A 13013-nucleotide genomic window follows, 5' to 3' on the forward strand; every position below is an offset into this window, starting at 1 on the left:
TGTTGATATTGCCTTCATCAGATGGGATGATGTCCCCCTGTAAAAGCCAAATTTTGAAGATGCACACAAATTGGGAGTCAAACTGGGGATTTCCCTCCTGATCCCATGCCTAATGTCAACATGTGCTATCTTTCATCATGGGGGATCAATGGACATGTTTTGGGGGTGCAACCACTTCCTCTCACCTACTTGAGTTACGAGGAAAGGGTTGCACCCACAAAACGCGTACAGTGATATTCCCTGATGGCAGATAGCAAATGTTGACGCACTGTGTGCATCTTCAAAATTTGGCTTTTAAAATGCATAAAAAAATTGAAACAAATTGGTCCCCAAAAATTGAAAATGGTGTCATTTTGTTGTTCTTTAGATTCTTCCTAGTACATCAATCATGTTCTTCAGTTTTTGTTTGTTATTTGTTTTTTGCTTGATGAAGTCTAAATTCTGACTATAAAACATTATGTCCTGGATTAGCCTTTGCGCACTGTCAGTCGTGAAATGAGTAGATTGTTCTTCCACAACATGCACATCACCTAAAAGAAAAAATACACACCATGTATTATAAATATGCAGGCATACATCTATTACCTGAATTTGTGGTGTCAGACACTCACCTGTTGTGGTAACAATCTCAACCACCTCTCCTTCCTCCACATCCCCAGGTTGTAGTGTCCTCTGTTCCCCTTCTTCAGGAGGTGGGGGTTTCCTGGTGTCCTCAGATGTCCGGAGTCTTTTCTCCCCTGTGAGAATGAAACAAAAGGTATACTTAGCACAGATATTTGAGGCCAGAAATAGGAATATGAAACATTGTTTGGAAGTGGGGTACAATTGTCTGTTTTGGCAGAGTTTCTGGCTGAAGACATGATTTTTTCACTTACCAAAGCTGGAATACTTACCTTTTTTGGACAAGTTTCACACATGGAGACACCCCAAGTATCCACTGGAGTAACTGTATGGGGCACCCTAAAAAGTTTGTTCTTGTGTCTCACACTAGTGCTCCTGGGTCCAGATGTGTAAACAGCTGTAGAGTGTGCTCTCCTTCAATTACACTGAATCAAGTTTACAATTCTTTCTAGTTTCAAACACATCTAGACAACAATGTCCTAAACTTCTTTTAATACAAATTAGCATGAACAAATGTAATTAACTCTGTATCTGCCCAAAACATCGTATTTAGTTGGCAAATGAACGATGTTTCCTACGACCGATTACTGTGCCCATGAACGTTAAAATGGTAGCCATTTTAAACTGTACAACAGTAAAGAAAAGCACATGAAGCAGCATGCAAGTAATATTAATAATCGGAACACACGACAACTACTTACTTTTTAGAAGCACTTTCTTGATCCTTCTGTACTGATCCTGCTCCCTCAATTTCAGGTCTGACCAGCGTTTCCTCAATTGCTCCTTGGATCGTCATACCCCAAAATTCCTGTGCAGACTCTTCACAACTTTAGTCATGATCTTGGCCTTTCTCACATTTGGGTTTAGGTACGGTCCATACTTCCTGTCATAGTCGGCCCTCTTCAAGATGTCCACCATCTCCACCATTTCTACAAAGGTCATATTTGAGGCCTTAAATCTCCTGCGGGATGGGGACGTTTCGGGCTCCAGGCTTTCCTCCTCCTTGTTACTGCTATTATCACACACCTGCTGTGTCTCTGCCATGTTCCTCTCCTACTGCGACGATAGAGAAGGGGCGGGGAATATTTGAGAAAGAACATTAGGGGCGGGCGACGCGGGCAGAGTTTCATGCATGCGCAGTGTATATAAAGCTAGCACACATGTGTTGTACGTATGATCTGTGAGTGGAGGAAGCGCCGAACGTTCTAACGAAGGTAACATTTTAACTTGGGACATCAGTGGCCTTTACTGATTCGAGATTGAGGCCTATATTGGGATAATATTAGGAGAGTTTAGCCTGATATTAGTGTTTGTGTTTCGTCTTGCATTAAATATGAAACAATTCAAAAACTCTGAATTCATGGGCCAGTTCATAGACAGATACAGGGATATGAGAAATTTTTGGGAGGTTAAAAACCACTTATATCGAAATAAACCAGCTAGGAAGGCATCGCTGGAGAAACTGCTGTAATTTGTGAAGATGCAGGTCCCCAACGCAGACATCGAGTTTGTGGAGAAGAAAATTGGTAACTTGAGAAGCACGTATAGGCAGGAGCTAAATAAGGTCCAGGCTTCCATGAGATCAGGAGCAGCAGCAAAGGATGTGTATATACCCAGTCTGTGGTACTACAACAGTAGTCTGGAAGACCAGATTGAAGCCAGGAAATCACTTTCTACACTTCCATCCACCCTTCCCTCAACCACAGCTGAGGCTTCCGGGGACCAACCTGGCCCTTCCATCCTGGAAGAAGATGAGGAGCCCAGCTGGAGCCAGGTATAGTATTTTTGAACATATTTATTGTCCGAAAATTATTGTTATTAACTAGATGTTATTATTGCTAACAAATGAATGATTGAACAAAAAGTGTTTGACATATCAATAGACAGTAGGGGAAAAAATGATTGAGGCAAGAATGAAAAATGCTGGGCTCAGAGTGATAGTCTTTTCTATTTATTAACATTCAATTTGCAACAGTCATGAGCTAAAGTTATATATAGAAACAGAAAATATATTAGGGAAAGTAGAACTGCAGCCCCCCTAATTAAGAACACCACCTGAGTGGGGTCCTAGGAAACAAAGTTTCCCAACTCAACGTATGAAGTAAAAGAGTGTTAAAGGTATATGTAAACCCCTACACAAAAACAGACAAAAGTAAAATAAATTAAAATAAATTATATGGTAAAGATGTGTATGTACACAGCATGGGTCAACTCAAAAAAATGATTAAAAATAGCATATGCTGCAAGTAGGCTTCATCAAAAAATATTAAGTGTTAGGTGCAATATAACACAATAACTAAAAAGATAAAAGTGTAATATGTGAACATAAAAAGTAACTGCAATAAAAAACAACAACTGTGGGTGTTCAACTAATCAAAATAAATAATTGAAAAATATGTATATATTACATATAATAAAGATGAGTGTTCCATGCCAAAAAATATATATATGGACACCAAGGATTATATCCACATATATATATAAATGTGAACTCGAATGACGTCAGACGCTGCTGAACGCGTTGGGTCCCGTGATACATGCTACGTCACTTCTGCCACCAGTTGGAACGCAGGTGGAATGCAGACAGCATCCCTGCCATTTCTTATGGGCATGATTTTTATCTTTATCATGTAAGTGCAATCTGTAGTTTTAATAAACCTGTTTTTTAACATTACTGCACTATGAGGAGGCTCTTTTTTTTTTCTTTTTGGTTTCTATACCATATCCATTCGGGGAACTTACCTGCCTTGAGTTGCTGCCTCTGGATACCTGTCTGCTTTGCTATTTTTGACTACCTGACATGGGTGTCAATTCCGTCTGAATGTTTTCAAAACTATGGGAACAGTTTATTTGGCTGATGGGAACGCCCGTCGGTGGAGATCCTTAACGCCGCTTCTGGAGAGGTGGAATACAGTTGCACGGATTCGAGGGGACACCCCAAGCAAGAGAGGGACAACACCTTTGGAACACATCCACTACGCCTGTTACCCCTGTAGGGGTGGGGCGCTCCGGTGAGTGCAAGCACAATTGGGTGATACAGATGAAAGTCGGGAACACTGAAGATTCACCTATATATTTTTTCACTATTCCACTTTTGCATGGACCACTTTTCACAGACTGCTTTTTAATAGTGTATTAATATACACATATATTTATTATACATATTTTTGGGACTTAATATTTTGGATTAGCACCTGTCACTTTATTACCTATTTTTTTTGCAGATTAGCACTGTTTTTTTATATAAATTTTATATATATATATATATATATATATATATATATATATGTGTATATATATATATATATATATATATATATATGTGGATATAATCCGTGGTGTCCATATATATATTTTTTGGCATGGAACACTCATCTTTATTATATGTAATATATACATGTTTTTCAATTATTTATTTTGATTAGTTGAACACCCACAGTTGTTGTTTTTTATTGCAGTTACTTTTTATGTTCACATACTACACTTTTATCTTTTTAGTTATTGTGTTATGTTGCACCCAACACTTAATATTTTTTGATGAAGCCCACTTGCAGCATATGCTATTTTTAATAATTTTTTTTCAGTTGACCCATGCTGTGTACACACACATCTTTACCATATAATTTATTTTAATGTATTTTACGTTTGTCTGTTTTTGTGTAGGGGTTTACTTTTAACATTTTCACTTCATACGTTGTTGGGAAACTTTATAATAGTGGATTGGATTCATATATAGTTTATACTTATTATTTGAACAGCGCCATTCCCCTGAATAGAGTTTTTTTTTTTTTTTTATTATGAGCTGAAAATTGTGTCTGATTGATGAGCCAAAAACTACAACTATGTCCCTTTTTCATACACAGGAAGACCTCAGCCAGGATGAGGCTCTGGAATGTGGCAGCCAGGAGGAGGCAGGGGTAAGTGTGAGCCAGGAGGCGGCCAGGCCCAGTAGCCTCACCCAATCCCAGGTGCCTCCCCTCCACCTTACAACAAAAAGGGCCAGGAAGGGGAGTAACATGGAGGAGGCAGCACTGGGCCTCATTAAGGAGGCTAATGCAGCCCTGAAAACACCCCCCAAAGCTGAAGAGGCCTATGGCTGCTATGTAGCTGCAAAATTGCAGCAAATGAAGGAGGACCCAGCTTCATGTGTGAGAATCTTATTTTTCAGTCCCTTCCAAAGGGGTTGAGGGGCCAGATTAGTGAGAACATGCACTTATGTGCGCTCGCCCATCCTCCTCCTGCCACAAGTCCACCTTCAGAGCCACAGCCTCCAAGGAAGGCTGCAGGGAAGGCTGCAGGGAAGCATGGAGGGAAGGCTGCAGGGAAGACAAGAAAGTGATGGCCTGGGTTCAGTCTGGTCTGACAGAAGATGCAGAATGTTGTAGTACCACAGCCTGGGGACATATACTGTATGTCATCTGCTGCTGTTCATGATCTCTGGGAGTCCTGGACCAGATTGTGCTCCCTATTATATGGACTTCTCAGGCTACCAATTTTTAGTTACAAATTGTTGATGTGTGCCCTGGGGTACAAAGGCTTCACAAATACAAGCAGTTTCTCCAGCGTTGCCTTCCTCTTTATTTTGTTATGAGCCAGAATAAATGTAAATTTTTTTTATATGAAAATACTTGCCTATGCTTTTTTTCTTCAAAAAGGACAGTTTGTTTGTGAGTAGGCAGGTATATTTCCAAAATACAATGTCTAATTAACAAAGGACACCAACCAACCTTCTTGAGCTTTAAAAATACAAGATAATAATGTTGTTGTGGAAACTTGACACACACAAAAAAAAAAAAAAAAACACATGGCGATCACTAGAAAATAATTTAAAAGATAATCAAAAAAATAGGAGATCTTGATTAAAAAAAAATTACTATAAAAAATAATTCTAAACATTATTATGGAGATAAAGACAAAAAAGATTATTCAGGAGATCATGAGAAATAATAAAGAAATAAGTTTGTGTGAATATCAGCAGCAAAACAAATTTATTCTTCTAGCATTATAAAGAAGAGAATGCGCTGCATTAAAAGTTCCAAAAATTGACAGCGTGACGAATGTGCTATCTCCATTACGAACGCTCGTTTTACCAGAAAGAGCGCTTCCATCTCGTACTTGATTCTCAGCATGCATGATTTTTGCGCGTCCGAATTGCATACAGATGATCGCATTTTCGGATAGGAACTTTCCCCGACCGAAAAATAGAGAACATGCTCACAATCTTTTGCTGGCTGGAATTCCGCCAGCAAAAGACCGATGGAGCATACACAATGTTGCACTTTCCGACAAAAAGCTCTCATCTGAGTTTTGCTGGTGGCATGTCTAATCGTGTGTACGCGGCATAAGGCCAGAAGCCTGTCAGAATAGGTCTTTACAATTGCCCATTAAAACCTATTGATCACAGGTGCGGAAAATGTGTGCACTTCAAAAGTCTGTTCTTCTGTAATTTGTAAACCAATTTAACAAGTAGTCTAAGCTTGTTAGCAGTGTTTACAGTATTTTTACCCCTTTTCTTTTATTGTGGTGTGTGGCTTTGGTCTGCTTTTTTGATTGGATCAAATCTTTATCTAATCTAAACAGTGGACACTGGATGTCGGAAGAAGAAGGATTTTTCCAGAGGCAATCACGAGAAAAGACCTGTTCCTTGGAAAATATTAAGCCTCCCCATGTGACTAGAAGGGTGTCCCCTGTCTCTGGGGGATCATGGACCTGGAAACGTGTCCTTTCTAGTGTAACTGAAAGATGGAAAAAGGAGATGATGGGAGACTTTATTTGTAGAGAATGCTATATTGCACTAATTACACCAACTGAAGACTTTTGATAGCCTGTTGTTTTAGGCCATATTTGGGCAATGACGTCACCACTATTTCCAGCCCATTCCCTTATACATTTGATCACATCTCAGGAAGCTGTCATTTGGTTATGTGTATTTCCTTGATCGGTTGAATGTGGTGGGTCATCAAGCATTTTTTTTTTTTGGCCAGTCGACAGGTGGTGGGAATCGTGATTAATGATATACTTTTGGGATTCCCTACCCTTTAGCCACATCTACATACACCTCTTGTATACATGCGACTGTGGATGGGGAATAGGGATGAGCCGAATTGCCCTGGATGCGGTTCAAGAAGGGTATGACAACCTTCCAAAAAGCTTTGATGGTGAACCTGAACCCCAGTGAAATCAATAGGAGCTGAATCTGTCAAATTAAAAATGCCCATTTTCTTGGGAAATTAGGTAAGAGTTTGCAAAAAAAAAGGGGGGGGTGGACATTGCCCTTGGAAAGATGTACCGATGCATAAAAAAATGTACAAATGCCATTTGGCCAGAAGTAGTGAGTTTTTAAAATGCTTAAAGTGAAACATTAAAACATTGCAATTTCCTTTAAATAACATGCCTGGGGGTGCCCTACCTGTGAAGATGAGCATCTCTGTGATTTACCAAAATGCTGCAGCACTTCATTGTGTGGGGACGTGTCAACATTCCTGTGTGCCTGTGCTGTTTTTCAGTAGAACCATGTTTTTTTTAATCAGGCTCCTTAGAGATGAGGTGAGTTCCTTCATCTGCCTAATGTCATTAATTCTTCAGCCACTGGCCGACAGTGGAGGGTGTGTTTGATTTCCAATGTACTAGGATACAGGCCCTGGCTGCAGCTGCATTGACCAAGTGTCGCACTGAAGAGTGTATGAGAAGATAATTCTAAAGATTTGGGAAAAACAGTCCACAATTTGACATACCTCTCCAATTCTTTTGAATACCCTGTAGAAGGGATAGGCAACCTTTGAGAGTTGGAGATCTACCTGAACAACATAAAAGAGATCATCAGTTATCAGGGTTTAGTGACCGTTTTTTAAGAAATGAATTAACAAGGCCTAACTAAATAGTATAGAAAACGTACTATTTAGTTTGTTTACTTATATAAACGTAGCCTACCTTAGAAGTGCACAATGTCAGTAGGGCAGTGGACAGTGTCAGTAGAGCAGTAGATGGTGTCAGTAAAGCAGTGGACGTGTCAATAGGGCAGAGGTTGGTGTCAGTAAGGCAGTGGACAGTGTCAGTCAATAGAGCAGTGGGCGGTGACAGTAGGGCAGTAGATGGTGTCAGCAGGGCAGAGGAAGGGGTCAGTAGGGCAGTGGATGGTGTCAGTAGGGCAGTAGATGGTGTCAGTAGGGCAGTGGACGGTGTCAGTACTCTTATTTTTTTTTTTTTTTTTTAATACCACTTTTAAAATTTATTTTCACAATTATATTTTTTATCATTTTTTCCAATTTTTAGCAGCCCTCTTGGGGTGCTTTGGTGAAATATCAAGGGTCTAAACAGACTCCTGATGTCTCACTTTTGAGACAAAGGAGATTGAGGATACAAATAAAAAAAGACCTCTAATGTGCTGCCACCTAAACGTGCAAAATATTGAAACCTGATAAGAGCTGCTGCAAGCACCAGAATGTGTTCCCACATTAAAACAGGAAAAAAAAATTATAAAAACAGTGCCTCGCTGCTAACACATCCCAATTCAATAAAATAAATAAATATTGATTCAAAAACGTGCAAGAAATTTGGTCTCTACAAATACAGTATATACTAATACATATACACACAGTGCCACCTATTCCAAAAAAGGGGAAATAAACACAATGCTGCCCTGCTAGCACAATAAGCATAGATGATGTGCTAAAAATAAAAAAAATATGTATATAAATAGATATATCTCTCATTAGCACCTGTCTTTCCCTACCATCTGTCTATCACCCTATAACTAATGGATAGCTTCTTGGCTGCTAAGAACGACCCTCCTGTCTTCTTCCACCTGGTTTTGTTGTTACAGTGCTCTATTTAAGCATCACAAGCCCCATGGTTCTTGGTTTGTGATAGTGTTCCTGCTTCCTAGATCCCTGCCTTTATTCCTGCTAGTCCCTGACCTATCTAACTGCCTTGAATTCTATGTTGCTGACTCCTGCTCAGATTACTCACTACTCTTCTTTGACCTCGGACTGAATTACTGGACTATGCCTATCTGCTGCCTTGCCTGACCTCAAAACTGCTTACTGGATCACACTTGCCAGTAGCCTACCCTGACTGTCACACAGATGGTAGATGGTGTACCACAAACCATGCCTGACCAGCCTCCAGACTACAGGTACCTAATTTCTGTTACATTTTCTCAGTCCCAGTGTCGTTTGGCCAGGAACTATACAGCATTATGTACTACAACCTGGGGGAAGCCAATTACCAGTAGGTGTGCTTGCCTTAAGGGAACAAGGTCTGCTATAGATGGAAGAAACACTTGCTAGCTATAGTTCCTAACCTGGTCATCGGACTAAGCGGCACAGCTGCTTGTACCACAGCAGAACTGATTGGCTCTTAGTGCTGCTTATCTCTTCCCAGCCTGATCTCTTCTGTACAGGATCTACAAGAGAATAATTCCATGCTAAATTCACTGGCTTACACAGATTACATTAAAAATGCCTTTAAAGTTTTACTAAACCCACAACAGTAAAACCAGTCTGTATATGCAGTAAAGCATGCTTGTTATACTCACTGTGGAACCTAAGGGGTTAATGCTCCACACTGTGTAAAAAGGCTGTTTGATCCTGTCTTCTCCGATTCTCCCCTTCTTTTACTGTCCCCAATCCATCTGCTGATAGTACAGAGCCTTGGAGGCACTCTGCTCATGCTCAGTTTGGTGTGTATTTCTAGAGAGTTTTTTTTTGGGGGGGGGAGGGTGCATGTGACTGGCAAAGGGCCAATCAGCACTGTCCAGACAGAGGGTCAGGAATTCATGCAGCCTTATAGGAAAGTCAGAGAAGAATGAAACCTCCTACAAGCTTTAGCCAGTGCTCGGCTGGGCACTGATAGAAGTCACAAAGACTGCTATATACACCTGATCTGAAAAGGTATTTAGCAGTTTGTATTTACTAAAATAATTTCATTTCCATGTTCTGTGTACTGTGGGAGACCAGATATAGAGATTGCTGGGTCCTGGGTTTAGTAACACTTTAAGGATTTATTAATGAATACAAAGTTGGATTATTTGTATATTTTATATCCGTCTGGTATTCAGCTTTAATTTCTAGTTTTGACAGCATTGTATCTTGTATGCGTGTATGCTAACATTAAAAGAAAGATTTTAAATAAATGTCATAACATGTTCATAGTATATGAGCTCATAAACTTAAAAAATAAAATTGGTTAAAAACAATTCTACTTTATCTGAAATCTAACAGATATAATAATAATCAATAACAACTTTCAACTTTGCCTCTAAAATCTTCACTTTAGTTCTGAACATCTGAAAGCACTATTAAAAATTTGCTGTTTATTGAAATTTTGAAGTAAACTTTGTAAACACATTGTAAACACAATGGTACTTTATAGTCTATTAAGGCTCCATTCACACCTGAGCGGTCTGTAGCAATGTTTTTTGGGGTTTTTTTGTTTTTTACTTGAGCGTTTTTGGAGCAGAACTATTCATTTGATGGGCTATTCTCTGCTCCAAAAACGCTGCAAAAGAAGCTCATGTACCAAATCTTGGCACAGAGCCAGGAGTGTTTGCAGTCGCGATTTTTGCCACAAATGTAGCGCAATTCGTCGCTCGACAATCGCGGCAACATTTTCATAGTGTTTGGGGTGCCATTAAGAAACAATGGCATCACAAACGACGATCCAGAACACCTAGGTTTGAATGGAGCCTTAATCATCTGTTTCAAATGTACAAAACACTGCTGTTACTTATGTGCAGAAGTTAAGCTGTCCCTAACCACTCCATCTGACCAATGATGTATGTGAAAAGCACTTATAGCAGATTCATATATATGCTTTCTATACCTGCAGCAGTTTTCCTTATTTTTTTATCATGACAGATTGAAGAAAGCACAATAAAAGAGCTTTTCTAAAACAACTACTATAAATAAGCATCACTTTCACAAATTTACTAGATGCATTCATTCTTTTTTTTTTAAATATGTTTAATCATTATGAGAGAAGAGATGGCAGTACAACGATTGAAAAAGGGTTTTGAAATGAAGCATAACATCTTCGCCGCACATAATAAAAGGAGGCATATAAAAATATTTTCATACACTAGGCCAAAATATGTCACAAAACAGAATAAATGTGAAGAAACAGGATCTACCAATGGGACCTGAGGAGTGGAAGCAGATAAGTTGGTAACTGGATAAATGAGACAGACAGTTAATAAACACAACACTAAAGTTTAGAATGTCTAAGGGGGGGGGTTAGGAAAGGGGGCCTGGACTTGGGGGAATTTGCCCAGTGAGTCCGAAGCGCCTGCTTCACTGCCATCAATTGTGGTGGAGAAGGGTTGATCCATGCTTGCATGATGATCCTACGTGCCACCAGAAGACATATATGGGCCCATTGAGGGAGGTTTTTAAGAGTGAATGTTGGTGGTGAAGCCATCAAGGTGTCACAACTGAAGACACAGAGCATGATGTCTTTAGGTACAGTGATTTGATAAGTTCTATCAATATATTTTAGAACCTGGTCCCAGAAGGCCGAGATTGCTGGGCAGTCCTAAAGCCGGTGGAATAGAGTTGGCCTGGAGATAGCACTCCACGGGCAGGAGGAATAAGAAGATTCTGTTGGATTATGACAAAAAGGATAGTAGGCTCGGTGAGCGATCTTGAATTGAGTCTCTCTCCATGACTTACAAGTTACTAGCGAGTGGATTTTCTGATATCCTGCCAGAATCATTTCCAGGGCATCTTGCTTATCTAGGACTGATATCCAGGGTTTAAAGGGAGCAAGGCGGTATTTAGAGGTTTGATGCGTTAGAAGGTGAGAGTAAATCTCTGATATTGAGTAGTGGTCTTGGCTAATCATAGCATAGATGAAAGAGCCTTGAAGAAGGTTCTGACGTGGGCTTAAACAGGTTTTGAGATAACTGGTAAGTTGGTAGTAGTGGAGCGCCTGGGAAGGTGGAAGAGAGTAATGCTTATCTAGACCTGAGAAGGACCTGAAGGAGCTACATTCATTCTAATCTAATAGATGTGCCTGAATTGTATATCAGTCATTATGTTACATATTTTATGACAAACATTATTGCTGCCTTGATAACTTAATTTACTGCTAGGCAGCCCTGAACCCCTATGCTGCTAAACATTTATGCAGTCATATGGTCTGCTGGCTATAGATAGATCCTAGAACATATTCTATATTTCTGATTTGTTATACTTTTTATTTATTTTTTTATCCCAGAGCTTTTATTTCATCTTATCTTTTCAGCACCTAATGAATTAAGTCACATCTTATTTAAAATATTTTTTTTCTGCAAATAATGTGCTTTGCTATATGATTGCAACCATCTAAATGTTAAATTGCACATCTGTTTAATTCCCTACTTACCTGTTGATTCTGACAGTTTTCTGTCAATAACATAATTTCTAGGAGAGGGCAACAATGCAAGATCAAGAAAAAAAGGGAACAAAAACCAAATGAATGAACATTCAGTAGTAGTGAAAAAATACATATGAAGAAAACTAAGGCAAAATCCCTAAACCTCAAAAATAGGGAAAATGACAATCATATAAACAAGTAAAAAGAGAGAAAATTGTGTAAATCCTATAAATGACTATAATAATAATATCATAAATATAGAAGTGAAATATCACAGAAGATGGAACGACAAAGCATCAGAAAAAACCCCCAAATATAAGTATATATATATAGTGGTGATCACAAGATACCCGTATTTATCGGCGTATAACACGCACTTTTTTCCCCTTAAAATCAGGGGAAAATCGCAGGTGCGTGTTATACGCCGATCCCCTGCGATCCCCCCCCGCTGTCAGATCTAAAAAATCGCCGACCGCGATTTGAAAATGGCGCCGAAATACACAGTGCCGGTCCTCGGCTCTTCTCGACCACTTTCGGCTTCGCTCGAGCGCCGCCCGAACCTAGCCGAGTGTACTCGGCTAGGTTCGGATAGCTCCACTCACCGTCACGCCCATCCCGAGTGGAGCCGAAAGTGAACGAGAGCCGCCGAGAAGAGCTGAGGACCGGCTCTGTGTATTTCGGCGCCGGCAGCGCCATTTGCAAATCGCGATCGGCGATTTTGAAGCTCAGCGAGCTGCAAGGCTGCACTGGGGCAAGGCTGGACTGGGGCAAGGCTGCACTGGGCCAAGGCTGCACTGGGGCAAGGCTGCACTGACAAGGCTGCACTGACAAGGCTGCACTGACATGGCTGCACTGACAAGGCTGCACTGACAAGGCTGCACTGACATGGCTGCACTGACGAGGCTGCACTGACAAGGCTGCACTGACATGGCTACACTGACAAGGCTGCACTGACATGGCTGCACTGGCAAGGCTGCACTGACAAGGCTGCACTGGGGCAAGGCTGCACTGAGAAGGCTGCAATGATGGGCATTTAAATG

The sequence above is a fragment of the Aquarana catesbeiana genome, linkage group LG10 (assembly GCF_042186555.1).
Source record: "Aquarana catesbeiana isolate 2022-GZ linkage group LG10, ASM4218655v1, whole genome shotgun sequence".
Taxonomy (NCBI): Eukaryota; Metazoa; Chordata; class Amphibia; order Anura; family Ranidae; genus Aquarana; species Aquarana catesbeiana.